The sequence below is a fragment of the Mobula birostris genome, chromosome 25 (assembly GCF_030028105.1).
Source record: "Mobula birostris isolate sMobBir1 chromosome 25, sMobBir1.hap1, whole genome shotgun sequence".
Classification (NCBI taxonomy): Eukaryota; Metazoa; Chordata; class Chondrichthyes; order Myliobatiformes; family Myliobatidae; genus Mobula; species Mobula birostris.
Genome location: NC_092394.1, coordinates 28,510,473 through 28,533,682, shown reverse-complemented (window position 1 = coordinate 28,533,682; position 23,210 = coordinate 28,510,473). Strand labels below are relative to the sequence as shown.

The 23,210-nt window shown below is 41.1% G+C and overlaps 1 pseudogene; it reads left to right on the top strand.

Moving 5' to 3' along the window:
• LOC140187857 (uncharacterized) overlaps positions 1-18,486 on the top strand; it is a 36,078-nt pseudogene extending 17,592 nt beyond the window's left edge.
• The last annotated feature ends 4,724 nt before the right edge of the window (positions 18,487-23,210 follow it).

Genomic DNA, 23,210 nt, shown 5'->3' with positions numbered 1-23,210 from the left:
GGATAAGGATCATTAAGAAGAAACATGAAAGAAAAACAGGGTGAACTAGAATTCATTCCTCCAACTTTGTTTTCTGCAACAGAATACTTGTTCGTCTGCATCCCGGCATGTCTGTTTAGTTTATAGGAATTGTACCTGCATTTTGGAAATCCTTAATTCTTTGTTGGTCCAGAAGCTGGTCTCTTGGCCAATATCATAGGGCCTATCCATATAAACTCTTCTTGTATGTAATTGTAATCAATTTGATATGACTGAGTAGTTTGCCAGCCAATCAGCAGAAATGGTTTGTGATTTGAAACTGTTTAAGCCAGAAACCTCTGAGTTTTTAATGTGTTTTAAGAATGTTTGGATTTAAACATATATCACTGATAATAAATGTCTTTTAAGATTAGATGGTTACAGTATAATCTCTCTTTAGTGTGAGTACTCATGGCCATTTATGTTGATAGAGCTTAAGGTCTTCGTTAGAGTTTAGAACATTGCGGTAAGCAAACCCAATACCATCATAGAATTTGACCTCTTCACCTTGGGAAAAAGACTGTGAGCATCTACCTTATCTCTACTCCCTCATAGCTTTATACATTTCTATCCAGTTGCCACTCAGCCTCTGACAAGCTAGTGAAAACTATTCAAATTTGTCTAATTTATCCTTGCAGTTAATACATTCCAATCTAGGCAACATCTTGATAAACCTCTTCTGCACCTTATTCATAGTCTCTATATCTTTCCTGATGGCATGGCAACCAGAATTGCACACAATACTCCAAGGGTAATTTAGTTAGATCTTTATGGAACTACAATATAACTATACTCAGAAATCCCAATTGATGAAGGCAAACATGCAGGAAGCCTTCTTTACCACCCTATCCACATGTTATCACTTTCAGGATGCTATACACTAGTTGTATGTTGTGGAATGGTGCAGACAAAACCTTGGTGCACTGGCAGTAGAGGTTATTAATTTCAGGGTAGTGTTTCAGGAGCGAATTAAATGGGTCACGTATTCTTCTGAAGCTGCATTTATGCAGGCAAGTGGACAGTACTCCTAAAATGTGCCCTTAAAATGTAGAATGGTTCTAGGGGCAGAAAAGCTGATTCACTCATTACAGAAAACCCAGCCTCTGACCTGTTCAGACATTCTGAGGCATGTCTTATCAACAGTGACTACAGAGTTGTTTGTTGGAAGGAGGCATAGCTTGACTCACTCACAGTAATGGGAAACTGATGGGAATTCCTTATCGCGAGTTAATAGGTCAGTGTAGATACAGTTCTACTCTACACAGTAGTTACAGTAGATACAGTGGTTGATGCTCCACAGCTTAGGTTAGGGCTGGTAGTTCTATTCTAAATATATCCCATTTAATCTTCACGGTGTCTAAAGTCAATGTTAAGAAGATCCAAGGTCACTTTTTCTTAGTGCAAAATGGCTGCATTACAGCTTTTATTGATTCTGTCCTATGGTAAGAGAAGACACTCCCTGGATTTCAGACACTGGTTGAAAGGCATGATTCTGTAATAATTTAAGTGGTCTGTTGGATGGATCTCCAGTATAAACCTATCCCCAGAATTGCCTGACAGGTTTTGGTTCAATTGACAGGACTAAGAGTATCTTTGTTGGTCCAGAAGCTGGCCTCCTGGCCAATATCATAGGGCCTATCCATATAAACTCTTCTTGTACGTAATTGTAATCAATTTGATATGACTGAGTAGTTTGCCAGCCAATCAGCAGCCAGTATGCAATCGACTACATTGCTTTGGGCTTGCCCATCAGTTCCTCTTTGATATGTTTACAGAGAGGTAATTTGCTGTTGCCAGTTAACCACATAACCATATAACAATTACAGCACGGAAACAGGCCATCTCGGCCCTTCTAGTCCGTGCCGAACTCTTACCCTATCCTATTCCCACCGACCTGCACTCGGCCCATAACCCTCCATTCCTTTCCTGTCCATATATCTATCCAATTCAACTTTAAATGACAACATAGAACCTGCCTCAACCACTTCTGCTGGAAACTCATTCCACACAGCTACCACTCTCTGAGTAAAGAAGTTCCCCCTCATGTTATCCCTAAACTTTTAACCTCAGCACATTGTTGTGATGTGAATGGAAACCGGAGCACCTGGGGGAACTGGGGGAAAGCTATGCTGTCGTGGGGAGCATGACAGATAACACCCAAGATCAGAATTAAACTTGGGTTCCTGGAGCTGTGGGCTCGCAGCCACCATGCCACATCCATTTAGAAATACACTCAGGCCAAACCAAGTAATAGCAGGAGAGGGTCTTCTATAAATGACAATAGTAAAACAGGTAAGCTTTTACATACTTCCTGTGGTTTCATCAATACCAATACTGACAATAGCTTTTTAGAATATATAAATATGCAAATATAAAAATTATTATATTTAGCTAAATTTAAATTCAACAATCTCCATGATGGGATTTGAATTCAATTCTCCACGCCTTTAGTTCATGATTACTAGTTCAGTTCACAATGGCAGCCACCCAAAGAAGTATGATTCTAAAATAAAACATTTAAAAGCAGTGAAATAAAAGTCTGATATAGGATGGACTCTGAGAGGTACTAAACATTTCTTTCTAGTTAGCCAAGCTCAATTACTCATATGTTAATTACCAATATAGCATTATGCAACAATTCTTAGTCAATCAGCCTGCAGCTTGTTGAGCCTTTTTGCCGGTGATGGAATTCTGTCAGGGTTCTTCTCTTTCTTTGTAATGCTTCTGAAAGGAATTTTCCATTACTGTGGTATTGCAGTCATCTGTGCTTCCCTATTTTATCCCTCTACATGGATTTCGTTGTTACTTTTACTGAGAGTTTGGCTTTTCTTCAGAGGTTTCCATTACAAAGATAATGAAAAAGTGTAAAATGCAGCAAAATAAGTTAATTTGCGCAGAATAGTTTTGAAATTGGCGACTATTTGAGGGGAAGAAGTAACGAAGAACAAAATGCAACATTTTCCACAGAGCAAGTGAACCACAAATATCAAATTCATATTCATGTGCAGACCCAAGATTTGTTACAATGTGTTTGATCTTCTATTTTCCAGTTATATGATAATCCTATTAAACATGAGTGCAGTGCTTGCAGCCATCTTTAGCCGGAATTGTAGAGTAGATGATCCACAATCCACCTCATCGCATTCCCATAAGGCCCTTACAATGGAAAAATCCAGTTTTCTCCCAGTTTGATTCATTATATTCACATAATATCATGAAACAGCTGGATATAGGACCATATGGCTGTAATACTGAAAATTTATGCTCCAGGCTCTTTCTTCTTAGGTAATCCATCAGCTTTGAGGATGACCTGTTTCCACTCTGTGTTTGTGGGTTCTGAACAGGCCAATATAGCCTACTGTAGATTCTTCCACAAATGTGCTCCAAATATAACAATTACCTTTCCTTTCAATGGATGTAAAGTCCTCCAATTTTCCGTTTTCTTAGTGTGCCAACAGATCATACCTCTAGTTAAGCTATTCCAGTAATACTGAAGTGCATCTAGATATGTGGAACATTTCTCTGATATATACTGTCCACAAAAAATTGTACAAATTCATTTGGAGTAAACACTACAGAATGTATGTCAAACTGGAGCCATTGGATATCAAGGGGAAAGCTCAGAATGAGACACTCAAACAAGTTGAGGTGGTTGAGGTTGCTGGAGGTTCATCATCTTAGCCCCCAAGACATTGATACAGATGTTCCTTTGAACTGCTCCCTACATATCTTCAGCAAGGGAGAGATCTGATGGAATACTTCCACTTGGCTGCTTAGGACCAGCTTCAAAAGTACTGAAAAAGCTCAATTCTATACAGATAGCAGCCCACTTAATTCACACCCAATCCTCCAGTTTAAACTTGGCACCCACTAGCACCAAACACATCACTGTAACAACTAGGAAATGCACGGCACCAAATCATCCAAGCTTTTTCAACAGCATCTTGCAAACTCACCACCTTTGAACTGAGATGTTTGGGATTTCATGAACTGCAGAAGCCAAATTCACTCAATTTTAACTATTGGTGTTCGTTCATTATTACAGGTCAATACGCTGGATTCTGACAAAACTGTACTGATTGAGTATTTTAAATACAAGTCAGTTTACTACCACCTTTTCATGCAGCCATGCTTGTTTTCCAGATATGGAAACCAAGCAGCAGAGTGGGGAAAATAATTCCTGTCCTGGGTGACGAGGTGGTAGCTGTGGTAGTGAATAGAAAGTGAGAGAAAACGGCTGAGATGAGAATACAGAGGTGTTAATTATGTACATCCAGTGTTGGAAGTGGCAGTATCTCAAGGAGTGGGAGGAAGTTCATACACAGATGAGTGAGAGTGATGTGCACAGAGAACGTTGTTGCACACTGTCAGGATTGCAGGTCAAAGGTCATCTCCAAGATATGATTTCTGAGGGGTTAATAAATGTCTCTGGCATGCATAGAAAAATAACCTTTAATGATACGGTTTATAAATGGGTTCCATTACTCAATTGTAGTTTGGAGCTCTCTCCTTCATACATGTTAAAGCACAGACATTTACTGAAATAAACCAAATACATAAATACAAAATCTGACAAAACAAATCTGAATCATTTGAATTTTACTGAAGAGTCAATACCTTTTCACAACTGTAGTCATAAAAGTGTTAAATAAATGGCAGCCGCTCAAATATTTGCATCAACTCTGACACAAAAACAATAAGTTGGTTTTTTTTTTACAATCCAAGTTATAAAATGATTTCCCTGTATGTGCCACAGATGGCAAATTGTGTAATAAGCTCATATGCAAAATAAAGGCTAAAGGCTTGTGTAATATCTTAATTACACAATAACATAACATTACATAAGGTATATTTTAGGAAGAAAGCATTATTTAAAAGATTTGTGGGGGGGAGGGGGGAGTGGTCTTCCTTCTCTGCCTGACATTTCAGATGACCATTATATATTTCAATCCAGTATTAATTTAGTAACCAGTCTTTAGAAAGGAATGTACCATAGGTTGTATTCAACTTAGTCATCATTTACGCACTAGTCAGATGAAGACATAAAACGGCTGACACAGTTGTTTCAGAGGCTGCGGCTTTTATCTAGCTTTAAAACAGCCTGCAGTCTCTGTTCATTTTTAGATGATCTTAACTAAATGATAGGAATGCTGGACAATTAACTACGCAAGCAGCAAAATGGCAGACAATTCAGTTTGATATTCAATAAATGATCAACACCACAGTTTCCAAGTATAGCGCTTTGCACGATAGCTCGGTTCGACTTTGAAGCTATTGTATTCAAGGATCTGGGAGTGCTTCAGTAACAACTTGAAGCTCTTTCAAAGGATTTTGTCTTTCATAAACATATTATATATGGCCTTATGGTAATAATTAGAAAGGGAAATGTGATGTCAGCATTTATAGCAAAGGTGATGGTGTACAATAGAAAACTAATCTTACAACAACTGTAGAGGCGTTAGCGAAATCATTCCTGGTTTACTGCACACAATTTATGACTCTTAACTACCTTCAATGGTGGACGTTCTGATAAACTGGGTAGATTCCTAGGAAGGAAAGGGTTATCTTCTGAGGAGAGATTGAACATCTCCCTATAATCATTGGAAATTGGAGGAGTGAGAAATTTATAACATTTTGAGGTGCCTTGTCATGGTACTGTATTTGTTCAGAAGATATTTCCCCTTGATTTGGGGAGGGGGAGGGAAACAAGAGATGATTGATTCAGGAGGGATTTCTTTCATCAGTTTGCCAAGAGTCTTCAGAATTCCCTTCGATGAACATACTTAGGACTGAGATAGACTATGGGTCTATAGGAGAGGCAATGATTATAAGGGACAAGCAGGAAGGTAGACCTGAGGCCAAGATCAAATATAACTTATTTAATGGCAGAGCAGTTTGGAAGGGTACAAGGCTTATCCCTGCTCTTACCTGGTAGGGTGGCACAGAAGAGTAGTTGTTAGTGTAACGCTTGCTATTACACTGCCAGCTATAAGATCAGTGTTCAATTCCCGCCACTGTCAGTAAGAGCTTTTCCTGTGACAGCATGAGTTTCCTCTGGGTGCTCCGATTTCCTCCCAAATTCCAAAGACATACAGTTAGGGTTAGTAAGCTGCGGGCATGCTTTGTTGGTGTGTGAAGCACGGTGACACTTGTGGGCTGCCAACATAAACCTTGCTGACTAGTTTTGAAACAAACAATGCATTTTGCTGTATTTTTGGACGTACATGTGAAAAATAAAGCTAATCCTTATCTTTATCTCTTATATCCTTATTTTAATCTACATATTGCTAAATCTGTAGTTTGGGAAAGGTGAAATATAGGGATTACTGCTGGCCTACAGAAAGTTACTGCCTTTATTAGGATGTCCCTGGATTCAAATGACATAGCATACATTATGCAGCAGATTTTGCTCATCCTGTTGATTTCCATACACACTCTGCTTCGTTCAAAGTTCAAAGTAAAATTTATGATCAGAGTACATATATGTCACTACATACAACCCTGAGATTCTTTTTCTGCAGGCATACTTAGCAAATCTATAGATCAGTAACTGTAAACATCAGGTACTGTAAACTGTAAATTAAGTGTGCATATGTAGATAATAAATAAATAAAAAGTATTAAATAACAATATAACAGGTTTCTTAAGTGAGTGTTGTTATCCCCTTTTGTTCAAGAGCCTAATGGTTGAGGGGTAGTAACTGTTCTTGAACCTGGTGGTGCAAGTTCTGAGGCACTTGTACCTTCTACCTGATGGCAGTAGCGAGAAAAGAGCATGGCCTGGATGGTGAAGATTTTTGATGATGGATGCTGCTTTTCTACGGCAATGTTTCATGTAGATGTACACAATGGTAGAGGGGGTTTTACCTTTGATGTACCGAGCTGAATCCACTACTTTTTGTAGGATTTTCCATTCAAAGGCATTGACGTGCCCATACCAGACGTAATGCAGCCAGTCGTCACACTTTCCACCACATATCTATGGAAGTTTGACAAGGTTTCTGATGACATGCCAAATCTCTGCAGACTCCTGACATGTAGAGACACTGTTGTGCTTTTTTTTGCAATTATACGATGGGTCCAGGGCAGGTCTTCTGAGATAGTGACACCCAGGAATTTAAAGTTACTGACCCTCTCCACCTCTGATTACTGGCTCATGGACCTCTGGTTTCCCTCTCGTTAAGTCTACAATCAGTTCCTTGGTCTTATTGACATTGAGTGAGGGGTTGTTGTTATTACACCACTCAGCCAAGTTTTCAACTCCCTCCTGTATACTGATTCATCACCTCCTTTGATACAGCCCACCACAGTAGTGTCATCAGCAAACTTGTATATGGTGTTGGAGTTGTACTTAGCTACAGACATAGGTGTAAAGTGAGTAGAGCTGGGGGCTAAGCACACATCCCTGTGGTGCTCCTGTGCGGTTGGAGATTGTGGAGGAGACGTTTTTGCAAATCTGAACCGATTGAGGTCTGCAAGTGAGGAAATCTAGAATCCAGTTATGCAAGGGGATATTGAGGCCCAGGTCTTGAGGGGATGAGAGGATGATGGTGTCAAATGCTGAGCTGTAATCGATAAAGAGCATCCTGATGTATGCATCTCTGCTGTCCAGATGTTCCAGGGCTGTGTGAAGAGCCAACAAGACAGCATCTGCTGTGGATCTTTTGCTTCCGTAGGTGAACTGGAGTGGATCCAAGTGGCCACTCAGACAGGAGCTGATGTGCTTCACCACCAGCCTCTCAAAACACTTCATCACTGTGGATGTAAGTGCCACTGAGCAACAGTCATTTAGACAGGTTATCATGCTCTTCTTGGGCAATGGTATGATTGAAGCCTGTTTGAAGCAGGTGGGTACCACACACTGCTGGAGTAAGAGGTTGAAGATCTCTTCAATACACCAGCCAGCTCATCAGCACAGGTCTTCAGTACTTGGCCAAGTACTCTGTCCAGACCAGATGCTTCCCTTGGATTCACTCTCGTGAGGGCAGCCTGCATGTCACCTTCGGACACTGAGGCCAAAGAATCATTGGGAAACAAGGGGGTGCGCGATGGTTCCTTCCTGTTCTGGTGCTCAAAACAAGCGTAGAAGGCGTTGAGCTCATCTGGAGGTGAAGCTCTGCTGTCCCCTATGTCGCAAGGTTTAGCTTTGTAGGAGGTTATGGCATTCAAATGCTGCCACGGCTGTTGAGCATCCCTTGTTGATTCCAGTCTGGTCCGGAATCTCCACCTCGGCCAAGAGATTGCTTTCCGGAGATCATACCTGCACCTCTTGTAGCGTCTTTGATCTTCAGACTTGAATACCTCTCATCTGGCTCTCAGAAGGATCCAGATTTCATTGTACATTCAGCGTTTCTGATTGGGGAAAACCCTGAACAATTTCATGGGGACACACTCATTCACAGCTGTTTTAATGAAGTCTGTAATGACCCTGGTGTAGTCATTCAGGCCCTCAGATGAGATCTTGAACATGGCTCAGACCACTGACTCAAGGCAATCCTCAGCTTCCCGCAACCACCTCTTGGTTGTCTTGATCTCTGAAGTCTTGCTCTTTAGGCTCTGTTTGTATGCAGGTAGTAGGAGTATAGCCAAATGGTCCAATTTGCCAAAATGTGGTCATACGAAGAAACAACAGGCATTCCTTATCGTAGTGTAGTAGTGGTCTAGTAAATTAGGACCTCTGGTGCAACAGGTTATGTGCTGGTGATAATTGGGTAGGGTTTTCTTCAAACAGGCATGTTTAAAATTGCTGACTATGACTTGAAATGCGTCAGGATGGGCCATTTCTTGTTTACAGAAAGCACGGTGCAGTTTTGTCAGTGCTTGTTTATAAACGGCTGCTGGAATTATGTAAACTGCGGTCAGGATCACAGATGAGAACTTGTGAGGCAAGTAGAATAGTCCACTTTTAACTATTATTTGTTCTAGGTCAAGGGAACAAGAAGTTGACATAATCCCAATGTCCGTGCACCAACAAAAATTGACTAAAAAGCATATGTCGCCGCCTTTTTCCTTACCAGAATTTGAGGTTCAATCCATTCTGAAAACCGTAAAACCTTCTGGGGCTTCTGGCATGTTTGCTGTTAACCAAGTCACAATTCAAAAAGCAATTGAGATCTGCTTCATCTGCATCTAATTCAGCAACCCTGCCCTGAGATGATCAATCTTATTTTCAAGTGTCTGTACGTTTGCCAACAAGTTGGTGTGTAGAGGAGGCCTCATCTCCCTGCACTTCCACCTGGTTCAAATTCTACCTCTCCTGCCGCATTTTTGGCCACGGCGTTGACTCTTAAAGGAGTTGTGCTTAACTGCTCCGCATTTAACCATTGAACATGAGATCTGAAGATCATTGATGCAGTTTCATAGTCTGTTGTTAAGAGGAAATTTACTTGCTGCAGATTGCAGTGAAAGTAGTTCAAAAATAGTATATTTAAGAGGAAAACTGGTACAATTTTCTGTAGCCCACAGAGTATCGCCAAAGTACGCCGGCGCCATCTTGGTCAACCAGATATCCCATATTATTGGCTGAATTCTGCTTTCAGACTGTTTTGCCTTTATAAATGTTAAATGAAATGTTGCCCAGATATATAATGGGCAGCTTCACCCATTTTACATTGGCAAAAAGTTAAAATTAAATGCACTTTTCATTAACCATATAACCATATAACAATTACGGCATGGAAACAGGCCATCTTGGCCCTTCTAGTCCGTGCCGAACTCTTACTCTCACCTAGTCCCACTGACCTGCACTCAGCCCATAACCCTCCATTCCTTTCCTGTCCATATAGCTGTCAGTTTAACTTTAAACGATAACATCGAACCTGCCTCAACCACTTCTGCTGGAAGCTCGTTCCACACAGCCACCACTCTCTGAGTAAAGAAGTTCCCCCTCATGTTACCCCTAAACTTTTGCCCTTTAACTCTCAACTCATGTCCTCTTGTTTGAATCTCCCCCCCTCTCAATGGAAAAAGCCTATCCATGTCAACTCTATCTATCCCCCTCATAATTTTAAATACATCTATCAAGTCCCCCCTCAACCTTCTACATTCCAAAGAATAAAGACCCAACTTGTTCGATCTTTCTCTGTAACTTGGGTGATGAAACCCAGGTAACATTCTAGTAAACCTTCTCTGTACTCTCTCTATTTTGTTGACATCTTTCCTATCATTTGGTGACCAAAACTGTACACAATACTCCAAATTTGGCCTCACCAATGCCTTGTACAATTTCAACATTACATCCCAACTCCTATACTCAATGCTCTGATTTATAAAGACCAGCATACCAAAGGCTTTCTTCACCACCCTATCCACATGAGATTCCACCTTCAGGGAACTATGCACCATTATTCCTAGATCCCTCTGTTCTACTGCGTTCTTCAATGCCCTACCATTTACCATGTATGTCCTATTTTGATTAGTCCTACCAAAGTGTAGCACCTCACACTTATCAGCATTAAACTCCATCTGCCATCTTTCAGCCCACTCTTCTAACTGGCCTAAATCTCTCTGCAAGCTTTGAAAACCTACTTCATTATCCACAACTCCACCTATCTTAGTATCATCTGCATACTTACTCATCCAATTTGCCACCCCATCATCCAGATCATTAATGTAAATGATAAATAACACTGGACCCAGTACAGATCCCTGAGGCACACTGCTAGTCCCAGCCTCCAATCTGACAGACAGTTTTCCACCACGACTCTCTGGCGTCTCCCATCCAGCCACTGTTGAATCCATTTTACTACTTCGATATTAATACCCAATGATTGAATCTTTCTAACCAACCTTCCATGTGGGACTTTGTCAAAGGCCTTACTGAAGTCCATATAGACAACAACCACTGCTTTACCATTGTCAACATTCCTAGTAACCTCTTCAAAAAATTCAATAAGATTTGTCAAACATGACCTTCCATGCACAAATCCATGTTTACTCTTCCTAATCAGACCTTGTCTATCCAGATAATTATATATACCATCTCTAAGAATACTTTCCATCAATTTACCCACCACTGACGTCAAACTCACAGGCCGATAATTGCTAGGTTTACTCTTAGAACCCTTTTTAAACAATGGAACAACATGAGCAATACGCCAATCCTCCGGCACCATCCCCGTTTCTAATGACATTTGAAATATTTCTATCAGAGCGCCTGCTATTTCCACACTAACTTCCCTCAATGTCCTAGGGAATATCCTGTCAGGACCCGGAGACTTATCCACTTTTATATTCCTTAAAAGCTCCAGTACTACTTCTTCTTTAATCATCATAGTTTCCATAACTTCCCTACCCGTTTCTCTTATCTTACACAATTCAATATCCTTCTCCTTAGTGAATACCGAAAAAAAAGAAATCGTTAAGAATCTCCCCTATCCCTTTTGGCTCCACACATAGACGTCCACCCTGATTCTCTAAGGGACCAACTTTATCCCTCACTATCCTTTTGCTATTTATATAACAGCAGAAACCCTTGGGATTTATTTTCACCTTACTTGCCAAAGCAACCTCATATCTTCTTTTAGCTTTTCTAATTTCTTTCTTAAGATTCTTTTTACATTCTTTATATTCCCTGAGCACCTCATTTACTCCATGCTGTCTATATTTATTGTAGATCTCTCTTTTTTCCCAAACCAAGTTTCCAATATCCCTTGAAAACCATGGCTCTCTCAAACTTTTAACCTTTCCTTTCAACCTAACAGGAACATAAAGATTCTGTACTCTCAAAATTTCACCTTTAAATGACTTCCAGTTCTCTATTATATCCTTCCCATAAAACAAATTGTCCCAATCCATTCCTTCCAAATCCTTTCGCATCTCCTCAAAGTAAGCCTTTCTCCAATCAAAAATCTCAACCCTGGGTGCAGATCTATCCTTCTGCATAATTATATTGAAGCTAATGGCATTGTGATCACTGGACCCAAAGTGCTCCCCAACACAAACCTCCATCACCTGACCTATCTCATTCCCTAAAAGGAGATCCAACACTGCCCCTTCTCTCATTGGTACCTCTATGTATTGCTGCAAAAACCTATCTTGCACACATTTTACGAACTCCAAACTATCCAGGCCTTTTACAGTATGGGCTTCCCAGTCTATGTGTGGAAAATTAATATCTCCCACAATCACAACCTTGTGCCTACTACTAATATCTGCTATCTCCTTACAAATTTGCTCCTCCAATTCTCACTCCCCATTTGGTGGTCTATAATACACCCCATAAGAGTTACTGCACCTTTCCCATTCCTCAATTCCACCCAAATAGCCTCCCTAGACGAGCCCTCTAATCTATCCTGCCAGAGCAGCACTGTAATATTTTCTCTGACAAGCAATGCAACTCCTCCCCCTCTTGTCCCTCCGATTCTATCACTCCTGAAGCAATTAAATCCGGGATTATTTAGTTACCAATCACACCCCTCCTGTAACCATGTTGTTTAGTAACCAATGAAACCATCATTGTTTTAACTGCTATGGCAAATACACTCAGTGGCCATTTTATGAAGTACTTCCCATAACTAATAAATTGGCCACCAAGTGTACATTCATGGTCTTCTGTTGCTGTATCCTATTAGGTCAGGTCAGGGCCTTGCCTTGCTACAGGTGCCACGCAGCCCAGTATTACCTGTCTCAGGTCGGGTTGTCAGCGACTCAGCTGGCACACCCCCTGGTGCACTTCGGTTAACCAGGGAGGAGGGTGTGTAGGCACCCAGCAGGACTAAAAACAAAACCCGTCAAAGGGCGGATGAACTCTTTGTGAGTCAACGGCCACCTACTGTCTGTGTGAGGAGTGGCGTGCCATACAGACTTTCGTTTTGCACCTTGTAAGGCATTACAATGACAGACAACCCAACAAACCCTGTACTTCCAGAGCCGGGAGTGCTCAGGAACTCTGCGGAACGTCCAGACCCTGGCCGAGACAGGCAGTATGAAGATGCAACCTCAAACCACACGGGGATGGTTGAGTCCGACAAGGGGGCCGAGTGAACTGCACATCTTTTGCGTTGTAAGGTAAAAACGATCATCTCAACCTTCAACGCAAACTCCATCCGCCTCTTGCCTCGATGCACAGAGTTGACATCACAGGCGAGCAGCTACGAGATCTCCATCCTGGGGATCCAAGAACACCGTCATGTACACCCTGACAAAGAGATAAGGTTCACAGAGGTAGAGGGGATGCACCTCATCACCTCGTCCGCGTGGAGACAGCCGACGACGATGTCAGCACAAGGTGGAGTAGGGCTGATGTTGAGCCGCAAGGCGAAGGAGGCACTGAGGGGCGTAGTCTCAGTCAGTGACAGAATCCTTACTGCGGAATTTGACGGAAACCCAGCGACCTCTGTCATCATCTGTTACTCCTCGCACAACTGCAGTGAAGAGAAGGAGGTGGAGGCTTCTACAGTAAACTTCACAAAGCTGTCACTTCAATACCGGCACATAACTTCCTGGCTGTGCTCGGCGATTTTAATGCCCAGGTCGGACTGGAAGATGTTCCATACTCATACCAAGACTTTACCAACAGAAATGGACAATATCTAGTTGATTTCATCCAGGAACACAGTCTCATTGTCACCAACACACAATTCAAGAAGCGAGCTGGTAAACTGTGGACATACGAAAAAAGAGCCTCCATCTACTGGAAACAGCTCGATTACATCCTCGTAAGAACAAAATGGCGTAATTGTGTGATCAACACAGAAGCCTACAGCACCTTCAACTCGGTCAGTTCTGACCACAGAGCAAGTGAGACTGAGCCTGCGGCAACCCAAAGCCACAGGTCCCAAGGAGAAGGTAGACTGGAAGGCATTCTCCTCACAAACTATTCTTCAAGCCCAGTACACAGTGGAGGTGAGAAATCGCTTTGGCCCACTGGAAAGGGGGGAGGAAGAGACTGCCACCGACCGCTAACAACGGCTCATAGACACACACACAGATGCAACAAAGAGTTTGCCTACTGTGAAGCGAATCAAGAAGAGTCGAATCTCGAAACATCCTGACGTCGTTGCAGCAAGAAGTGTGGTCCATGCTTATCATGCATGCCGAACTTAGAAGGAGTGAAACAGAACAGCTAAGAGACAAGTTCAAGACAGCAAAGAAGAATCTCTTTGCCACCTACGACCAACCGAATGAAGAGGAACTAGCTGAGAGGATTAGAGAGGTAGGGGCTGCTAATGAAGACAAGCAGCATGGAGAAGCATGGCGCCTAGTCAACGAGATCAGTAGACGGAAGAAGTCCCCATCAGGTCAAATAAGTGGTAAAACAGCAGAGGACTGTGTCCTGACATGGTTTATCCACTTTAAGAACCTGCTGGGAAGCCCTCCAACGATCATGGAAGAAGAAGAGGACAAACCCATGATACTAACGCAAGTCAACATCGATGACGGCCCATTCACCATTGAGGAACTGAAGAAGGCCAAATATGCACTCAAACAGGGCAGGAGTGCTGGTCCAGATGGGATACCACCAGATGTCCTGAAGAACTGCGACCTGGACGACATCCTGCTGGACATATGTAATATGGCACTGATGAAAGGCGACAAACCAGAACAGTGGTCAGTCTTAAACATTATCCCAGTCCCCAAGCCTGGATCCCTCACGAAGACAGATAACTACTGTGGTATCAGCTTGACCTGTATCTTAGCAAAGCTTTACAATCGGATGATCTTGAACCAGATTCGCACCGCCATTGTACTCGGTCTTTTTAGTGTTCAGGTGAAGTCCAACTTTATTGCACTCAATTTCCACTTTTGTCAGTAGCTGCTGTGCTTCCTCCATCTGGTCAGAGAGCAGGACTATGTCATCTGCAAAATCGAGATCTGTGAGCGTAACTGGTCTGACCCTTTTGGTTCGTCCTGGTTTTATGGTAAAACCAAGCTTGTCATGATCTTTGGTAGCTTGACGCAGAGCGTAATCAAGGACGATTATAAAGATGTAGGGTGCCAGAGTGTCTCCTTGCAGCACTCCAGCTAGGAGTCAATCAGAATGATTTTCGGCAGAAGCGCATAACAGTAATGCAAATACTTGCTCTCCGTAGGATCATCGAGGAAGTCAAGAAGAACAACCTACCAGCCGTGATTACTTACATCGATTTTTGCAAAGCGTTTGACTCCAATCACCAAGGTAAGATGCTGAAGATCCTGAAAGCTTACGGAGTGCCAGACCATTTACTGAGAGCAATAGAGTCCGGCTATACCAAAACCATGGTGAAAGTTTATCACCAGATGGAGAAACAGCAGTGTTCGAGCTCCTAGCTGGAGTGCTGCAAGGAGACACTCTGGCATCTTTACAATCGTCCTTGATTACGCTCTACGTCAAGCTATCAAAGATCATGACAAGCTTGGTTTTACCATAAAACCAGGACAAACCAAAAGGGTCAGACCAGTTACGCTCACAGATCTCGATTTTGCAGATGACATAGTCCTGCTCTCTGACCAGATGGAGGAAGCACAGCAGCTACTGACAAAAGTGGAAATTGTGTGCAATAAAGTTGGACTTCACCTGAACACTAAAAAGACCGAGTACATAGTCATAGTCATAGTCATACTTTATTGATCCGGGGGAAATTGGTTTTCATTACAGTTGCACCATAAATAATAAATAGTAATAGAACCATAAATAGTTAAATAGTAATATGTAAATTATGCCAGTAAATTATGAAATAAGTCCAGGACCAGCCTATTGGCTCAGGGTGTCTGACCCTCCAAGGGAGGAGTTGTAAAGTTTGATGGCCACAGGCAGGAATGATTTCCTATGATGCTCTGTGCTGCATCTCGGTGGAATGAGTCTCTGGCTGAATGTACTCCTGTGCCCACCCAGTACATGGCGTTTAACTGCGACAAAGGTACTCTCAAGACCGTAAAGAATGATACCATTAAGAAATTCTTTGACTTCAAGTACCTTGGGTCAAGAATGATGAGTTCAGAGAAGGACGTAAAGATACGGAAGGCGCTGGCGTGGAGGGCTATGAACGACATGAAAGAAATCTGGAAGTTGAACCTGACCAGAGGGCTTAAAAAGAGGATTTTCATAGCAATCATAGAGTCCATTCTCACGTACCGATGCAAGACGTGGACACTCGCCAAGACTATGCGAAGGTCTCTAGATGGTTGCTATACACGAATGCTCCGGATGGCTCTTGACGTGAGCTGGCAACAGCACATGACAAACGTCGAGCTCTATAACGACCTACTGATGCTCACCACTAAAATCGAGGTGAGAAGACTGCAACTAGCGGGGCACCGTCTACACCACCCCGAGCTACCTGCCAGCCTAGTCATCATATGGGAGCCCAGGCATGGAAGGATGAACCCTGGGTGCCCTCCCAAGACTATGGTCAACACGCTCCTAGAAGACAGCAGCACGGCTAATATAGATGAACTGAACACACTGATGAGGGAGAGGGAGAAGTGGAGAGTCCGTCATCATGCCTGATGCCAGCCCCCTAGGCCTGAGTCGACGTAGTAGTATCCACTTTAAGGTCCAACATGTTGCGTAGTCTGAGATGCTCTTCTGCACACCACTGTTGTAACGTGTGGCTATTTGAGTTACTGTTGCTTCCTGTCAACTTGAACCAGTCTGTCCATTCTCCTCTGACCTTTCTCATTAACAAGGTGTTTTCACCCACAGAGATGCTGCTCACTGGATTTTTTTTTTGTTTTTCACACCATTTTCCATAAATTCTAGAGCCTGTTATGTGTGAAAATCCCTGGAGATCAAAAGTTTCTGAGATAATCAAGTTCACAGGATTGTTTAATGTTATTTCCAGTACATAAGGACCAGAAATCATTCCATGATCAAAGTCACTTAGATTACATTTCTTCCCCTTCTGATATTTGGTCTGAACGCCAACTGAACAATGTCTGCACGTTTTTATGCATTGAGATACCTCCACATGATTGGTTGATAAGATATTTGCATTAATGAGCTGGTGTACAGGTGTCCCTAATGAAGTTGCCACCAAGTATATATCACAGCAAGGTACTTATTTCTATATACAAGCTAAGGATAAGATTATTTTTCTCTAATAGTTAACAGAAATTAATCAACCTTGAATGCTTATGGTTACAATGGGGAGTATTTATTCAAAACACATGCACAATTCTTGCAATCAAATACAAAATTGGATCCATGCAGTCAGCAGTTAAAGAAATTGGTTCAAATTTGGCAGCTTCAGCAGAGCTGAAATCCCACATAAAAGATATAATGGTGAATTTTATGAGTGGATATTGCTGGCATCGAACACTGCTAGTTGGCAGTATCTATCAGAAACTCAGTTTGCACTGTACGTTTAATGTTTCAACTATTTAGTAATGCGAGCTCAGATCTCAGTATGTTCTGGCAACTGCAAAGTTTCCCCTGTGGCGGTACAGCTTCACAAAATCTTTCGACTTTTCCTTGAAACATGGTGAATTGCAATTTCACCATGGCTTCATTATGACAGGGACATTAGTGTTTCTGGCTAAACAATGAGCAAATTGCAACCATGTAAAGTTTTGATCGATCTTCAGTGTGCATTGATTACACCAGCACTTCTCCAGGTCTGAATGTGGATTGTAGATTGAACTTAAATAACAACTCCATGAGCGATGACCTTCCATTTGACTGCAGAAGCCTGCAAGTGCATGAATGAGGCTCGAAATCGGTGGGAGTTAACATTCATTTTGCGTGGCTAGAGTGTAGATGCGAAAAAGGAGGTGTTTGAAAACTGTATGTGATTTAAAGGAAGCATTATAGCTACATTGTAACTATAAAATTGTCCTGCTGTTACCTTTGATCTTTAGCATATAAAAATGTCACGTAATATTGGGTTGGGCAGGCTGCCTCTTCCAAGTGTGTCTCAATATCATGCCTGTGGCTCTTTTTGCTGAATAAAACACTTCTATATCTATTAGCTTCAGTGTCTCACCGGTGACTTTGTTCATGTAACAACACCACCTTCTCATCAACTCTCTCTGAGAATCTAACACTTAACTGCCCACTGGGGCTAATTAACAGCAGCCAGTTAACCCACCAGCCTGCACTTCATTGGTGTAGAGGGAACTTATACTTTCACAAGTAGAATTGGCAAATTCCACACAGACAGCCGTTGAGGTCAGGATTGAGTCTCTGTGAATCAATGGCTCTACTATGCCGTTGTGCCACCGATTTAAAGCACAGTTTTCACTTAGTTTTAGGGTTTTCACTCACTAACTTTCAGTGAGGAGAGAATCATACATGTAGAGTCTCTGATCAAATTTAAGAGTTTGAGGAGATTTACAAATATCCCTTACAAATATCCACAAATGTATGATGGTGAGCATTCTGACTGGTTGCATTACAGGCGGGTATGGAGCCTCCAAAGCACTTCGCAAAAAGCTGCAGAGGGTTACAGATTCAACCAGCTCTATCACTGGCACTACCCTCCCCACCATCGAAGATATCCTCAAGAAAGTGGAATCCATCATTAAATCCTTCAGAAGCTGGAAATTCTGAAAATACTGAGCAGGTCAGGCAGCACATTCACAAGGAGAAAAGGAGTTAGAGTTTCAAGATTTTGACCTGTTAAGTATTTCCAACATTTTCTATTTTTATTATAATTGTATTACAGTATTATATGCCTTAAACAATGAAAAACAAATCCCAAGCTATTTATAACAAGGAATGACACACTAAAATAAGCTTATAATCTTAGCATTTGCAGCTACAATATACTATTCTGCTTAAATTTTATACTGGAAAAACCGTATACAAACTGCCAAGGTTTGTATTCCCTATACCTGACCATCGTTATTACATGTCAGAATGAACAATGATTTCAATAGCAACTTTTAATGTTCCAACAGTGTATCGTTCTCCCCAGTCAGAAAAGTTAATCTTTGAGACAATTATGCAACTCCCAGTTAACAGATTATGCATCTATTTTTGACATAAACTGATTATATGTACATCATCAAAGGCCTTTTGAAGACATACATGTCTAATATTACTGTACAAATTTTGCTAGCATTTCCCCTTTATGAATCTCTAACAGAAAATTAATTGTTCTTAATAATCATCTCTATTAGTATTCCCACAACAGACACTGTAGTTATGTATTATATCTCTCTCCCTTCTTAAACCACATTATAATTTTCAAGTTTTTAGCATCTCTATAATAACCAAAATAAATACTAAAATTGCATGAGAACTGCAGCTATGTCCATCTTAATTTTCCCTAGATTCCTCAGATAATTGCTTTGCGCCAGGTGAGTATTCATTTCAAATGGTTCCAACCTTTTAGTTCCTCTTTTTCATCAGTTGTGTCCTTTCAAATACAGTGGATTCCAGTAAACTGGGACACATTGGGACCAGTATATTTTGGCCCAAGTAAGCAGTTCTCCCAATTAGCCGAAATTTCATGGAAATAGTTAAGAAAGATATACAAAAGACAAACTACCATTTAACTAAGTAATGAATTATGTACTTAAGTGAAATACAAAACAAATTATGACACTATCAATACAATTCAGCACTATAAAATGTTATCTCCTAATAGTTTTTGATGGAGGAATTCATCCAGTGTTCTTTTGATTTAATGTAGATGAACAAAATCAGCGCAGACACCTAGTGTAGATATTGGACTGCCTTCATACAATGCTATCGATGATTGCATCCTCCAAATCTTCATTTTCATTGTAACATTCAAGATGATTGTCAATACTTTCAAATTCTTTATAGTTCATAACTTGTTTAAGTAGTGAGATGATTTCATTTTCACTCCCAGCTGTTTCTGGCATCTCCAAGCCTGAATGCTTGAAACCACAGGAAGCAAGACAGTTCTGCATTGTCTTACTGCTTATTTCTCGCCAACTATCAGTGACAAAAGTCATTGCTTTTTGAGCACAAGCACACACAACTGACGCTATTTAGAAACTGTTTACTTTAAGCATGGTGTAGTATTTAACAGTCACACAAATGCATGTTTCTGATGCTATGTTGAAACTATTCGGCAACAACCTCCTGCTTCATTTATGCAGCCCTAATAAACAAAGGGAATCCAGGCTATTTTCTTGATAATGTCTTTGTTCTTTGTCTCAAATAAGTGGCTGCCTCAATTAACCAATGGTCCAAGTAACCACAATCTACTGTGTATCTGCATCTACCACTCCCATTGCTCCCCTTTCCTACTTTCATTAACTTCATCTGCTTCTTTTGTCGAGAAGGAATTATTCATTCATGAATCATTTTCCTGTACTTCTATTAATATTTGTTCCTAATAGTTCACAGCAATCATTGAACTGCCTTTTTATCTGTTTGTAAAAGGTTTTGAGTTCCTTTTTATGTAAGTTACCATATTATCCTATATTCTTCCTTGAATTTTCTCTACATTCTTTATTTTTGATTTATTCTGAATGTGGCACTAATAATAAACACCCTTTTTGCTCTTAACTTAGCTTGTATTCACTGTCATCCAGGCAAGAACATGCTTCATTGGATTCATACTTTCTGCTTGCAGGTCAGTGGTTGCTGATTTACAGTTTTTCTGGCATTTTTAAGCATCCACAAAAATTTGCTCCATTACCCAAAACATCTGCAGTACTTATCATGTACTGTTCCATTAATTAATATCATTTGCCTTCAGGTTTTTAAACATTTACTTATTAAGTAAGGCATGTAAATATTTAAAAATTATTATAGGGAATATTTGATTATTTAATGAGTCTACAAGGGACATTAGTGGAATATGTTTTTTTATTGATTAAACACAGAAACTGTATGCACCCAGCTCTTAGTGATAATAAGAACTAACTATACCCCTCACTATTTAGAGGTCCACAGAAGAGATTTTAAACTTCTTCAACCACATTACATTTCTGAGAGTTTTGTTTTCCTGTCCCACTCAAAACTTCTACATACTTATTATGAACATTTTTAAAAGTGCTGTCCCTTCTTGCCCCTCTTGTGCCACCTAATAATATGAATGCCTAGGGTCTGCAGCAAACGGCTAGATACTTAAGTGCTCCTTGCAGCTATGTTTTGTAATTCCAGAAATGAATTGAAAGAAAAACACAAGAGCTGGGAAAAAAGTAAAGTTCATTTTTCTACTAGTGAGGTGCTCACATATGACCTGGTGGCATAATGTCATGTGCCATTCATGTATGGTACTTCTTACATATAACCAATAATGAATTACGTACTCCAACAAAGAATGCTTAATCAAACAATATATTTACAATATCATTCAAATATTACTAAAATATTAAATACAGTACACTCCTCCCTGCTTAGCTATAAGCTCCAACTTAATATAGAATACATCTCAACTATATACACAGTACAGTATATATAGTTGTATTCTATATAATGCAACTACTATATACAGATATCCATGGCATAGTAAATCTTAAATTGTACCATTCAGGCTATAGATTTATTCACTGTGGAGGATTTCTGGCTCTTGTGGGATAGCATCTTTTCTGACAAGGTGGAGTGGTCACTCTGTTTGGTAGGTGACATTTGTGGCTGTGAAACAATCTCAAATTTTGAGGCCTCCTCCACTGAGGCCTCTCCATGGGGTTGTAGGAGTTGACTCTGGGACTGCAGGAAGTGGTTCTGACACCTCTGCACACCTTTCTTCACTAACAATTGACTCTGCTCTCTTCAATTGCTCGATGCGTTGTCTCCAGATGACTCCAGTGGCAATCTCCACTGTATTGGAGAGAGGTGCTGTTCTGTCCTTAGCCTTTCCAAGTACCCAACTTTTGATCACCTCTGTCATCCCTCACCAGGGCTGCTCGTCCAGGAGTCAAACATCAAAACTCCTCAATATGTCTCAGCTGTTTGTCCTGCATACTCCTTCTGAGACCGGGTTTGAGGAGACCCAAGAGTGTGCGTAAGGGACGACCCAAGAACAGCATAGCAGGTGAGTTGTTGGTTGTAGAGTGTGCGATATGCAAGGAGGAAAATGGCGGGCTGCTGATTCAGTGTTTGCCTGTTGTGTTCTGCTGACATTGCTCGCAGTGTATTGTTTAGATTCTGGACAAACTTGCCCGCCAAGCCATTTGTAGCTGAGTGTAATATTTCTTATTCCATTCACTTTCAAGAATGACTGACCATCTTCCACAGCAAACTGTGGTCCATAGTCACTGATTAAGTGTCTGGAACACCAGCCCTTGAGAAGAGGCTTCTCAACACATCAACAGAGGCTGTAGTGAAGGCTATTGGAAACATTTCTGGCCAATTTGTAGCTGCATCCATGATTACCAAGAAATTTATGCCCATGAATAATCTGGCAAATCCACATCCTCTGCCAGGGCAATGCAGGTCATTCCCAGGGATGGAGAGGTGCTGCCCTTGGCATCTTCTGGATGTGCTGGCATCCCGAACAGTGCATGGCAGGCTACTTGATCTGTGGATCTATCTCAGGCCACAAGACAATGCTTTGAGCCAAGGCTGTGATTTTGACCATGCCTAGATGACCAGCCAATAACTCCTCCAACACATTAGCTCTCAGCTTCGATGTTACAAGAATCCTCAATCCCCACATAAGGCAACCCCGTCAAGGACAAGTTCATTCCGGCACTGGTAAAGTTCAGCTTATTATCAGAGTCACCACATACAACCCTGAGATTCCTTTTCCTGAAGGTATATTCAGCAAATTATAGAACAGTAACTGTAAACAGGATCAATGAACAACAAACTGTGCAAATGCAAATATAAATAAATAGCAATAAATAACAAGAGCATGACATAACAAGATAAAGAGTCCTTAAAGTGAGATCATTGGTTGTGATAAAAATGGGGGGAACTGGAATTTCTACTGAACATTCCAGCCATTTTGAGTTGCCATATAGACTTGAGAGAGTCTGGGGTGCTTTCTGGTTTCCCTTTGGATCATCTCTGCCGTAATGGAGAGACTTTTGATTTGCATTAGGGAGAATTGGTCAAGAGGAGTACCTCATTTGTAAATTTTTCGGGTATTTCCTCTTACAAGGGTAAACAGGACAAACCATCAGCATTTCCATGATTAGCTGTCCTCTCGAATTTGATCTTGTAATTGTGTGCTCCAAGAAACAAAGTCCATCTCTGCTTTCCTGCAACTGCTGTTAGTGGAATTCCCGTCTGTGAATTGGAAATAGACACTGGTTGTTGATGATCAGTAGTGAGGGTAAACTCTCTTCCATACAGGTACTGGTTGAAGCATTTTACATCCCAAACCAGATTCAAGGCCTCTCTGT